The following is a 2,551-nucleotide window of genomic DNA, read 5'->3' as shown; positions in this document are numbered from 1 at the left end:
GAGTGTCTGCGGGGAAGTGCGTCCACCTGCGGGGCGAGCGCCCCTCCAAGAACTAGGCGGAGCGCGCTGCGCTGCGCTGTCCCGCCCGCAGGGAACAGGTGTGCCCAGGTTGTCCCGGCCCAGGCTCCAGCTCCCTTAAGTCGCTGCGTGTTTACTGTCAAGAGCAGAAGGACATGACCATTTCCATAGAAAATCCAAGAGAATCAACAAGCTTGTGAGAGCTCAGCCAGGTGACCATATTCAAAATAAAATATAAAAATGAATAACTTTCCTTTATATCCGCAATAACCATTTAGAAAATACGAAGAAAGTAAAATAGGAAAATAAGATAGTTATAATATCAACGAAAATACACAGTGTCCAGAAATTACACTAACAAAAACGCACTTGGCCTTTGTGCAGAAAATGCTTAAATTTCCCTTCATGGGCATAAAAGACCTCAGTACATGGGGAGACATGTCATTTTCATGGATGGGACTATTTAATATTGTACAGGTGCCAATTCTACCCAAATTAATAATATATAAGCCTAATATATTTGGAACAAAAACCCTAGCAGGACTTCTGGAAAATTGTACGATTGGTTGACATTTCTTATGGTCTAAAGTCCCACCCTGGTTGAGCACCAGCCTCTGGAAAGTGTGTGGATTGCTGGAAAACCTCTGCAAGGTGGCTCAGCAATGTTCCGTAGTTTTCAGTGTGCAAGTCTGGCACTTCTTTTACTCAACTGATTCTCAGGCATATTATCCTTTTTTATGCTATTATGAATGTATATAAATGATTTCTTAATTTCACTTTCCAATTGATTATTGCTAATATATAGAAATATAATTGATTTTTGTATATAGATCTTATAGCTTGTGACCTTTCCTGAATTTATTATAGTAATTTTTTTTGTGGATTCCTTAGGATTTTCCACATACAAACTGTCATTTGCAAGTGAATACACTTTTAACTTTATTTTCAGCCTGGTTGCATTTATTTTTGTATGTGCCTATTGAGTTGGCTAGAACCACCAGCACAATGTTGAGTGGCAGTGGTAAGAACAAATAGACATCCTTGTCTTGTTCCCAATCTAAGGGGGAAAGCATTCCACTTTTTGTTTTGTGTGGGGTTTTTTGGCACTAATTATAAGGTTAGCAGTAGGTCTTTCCACACATGAAGTTCCTTTTATTCCTAGTTTGTTAGGATATTTGCTTTTTTTCAATATTGAATGGAATTGATATATTTTTCTCTTTTTTTCTCAACCTGTGTTTGTTTTTTAATCTATAGACAGTAATACAGTTGGGTCTTGTTTTTTGTTGTTGTTATTGTTGTTGCTTTTTTGTTTTTTAAATCCAGTTTCACAATCTCTGCTTCTGGTGGAAGTGTTTAATCCATTCACATTTAATGTAACCATTGATATGGTTGGATTTATGATTGACATCTTTTCTATATGGCTGAGGTCTTTTTTATTCCTCTGCTTCTCTTTTGCCGATATTTGTGGTGATAGATTTTTTTAGTGTTTCACATTAATTCCTACCTTTAAAAGAACTATATTTCTTGAGTTAATTTTTTTAAATCCTTACCCGAGGATATTTTTTCCATTGATTTTTAAACAAAGTGGAAGAAAGGGAGGAGGGAGAGAGAGAAACATTGACATGAGAGGAATACATCGACTGGTTGCCTCCTGCTTTGCCCAAACATGCAACTGAGGTATGTGCCCTGTACGTGCCCTTGACCCTAAGACCCTTTGGGTCAAGGGCACGTACTGACCCAAACTGACCAAGGCTCTTTGAGTTAAATTTTTAGTGGTACCTCTCTAGGGATTAACTCATGCATTTGAACTCATCACAGATACTTCAGTTTAATACTGTATTACTTTCCTGCAGCTGTTGTAACAAAGTACCACAAACTGGGTGGCTTAAAACAACAGAAACATATTCTCTCAGAGCTCAGTGTGGGGTTTTACTGCACTCCACTCCAATCAAGGGAGCCCTCCCAAGGCAAAGCTGCTGGTTTTCACAGCTCCCCAACTGTGGCAGAACTACCACATGATCGAACTGGGGGAGGGGAGGAGGATGGAGTAGCCCCAGCCAACAATGTCAAATTCCATTGTTCTTACTCAGAGTTCACTGGTTTTCCATGGATAACCATTACTAATTTGTTGTGTGCTATTGATCAATTTATAGAGCTCTAAAAGTGTTGTTTTTGAGGAGAGACTTTGTTGAGCTCCTTCCTCAGTCTGCCATACCAGGTGGCAAAAGTCTGCTGAAAAATAAAAATTTATTGCAATATGATTCTCATACTATAAACTTCACCCATTTAAAGTATACAACTCAGTGGTTTTTAATATAGTCACAGATATGTTAAACTGTCACCACAGTCAACATGGTCATCTCAAAAAGAAACTCCAATGCTCTTTACTCATAGTTATCACTCTCTATTCCCTCAGTACCCTCTACTCCTACGTGTAGGTAGGCAACCACTTATCTACTGTATGTCATTTCTCTTTTTTCCTTAATTAGCCTGGCTAGAGGCTTATCAATTTTTTATTGATCTTTTCAAAGAA

The sequence above is a fragment of the Myotis brandtii genome, unplaced genomic scaffold (assembly GCF_000412655.1).
Source record: "Myotis brandtii unplaced genomic scaffold, ASM41265v1 scaffold182, whole genome shotgun sequence".
In the NCBI taxonomy this organism is placed as follows: Eukaryota; Metazoa; Chordata; class Mammalia; order Chiroptera; family Vespertilionidae; genus Myotis; species Myotis brandtii.
Note: the sequence above shows the minus strand (reverse complement) of the source record.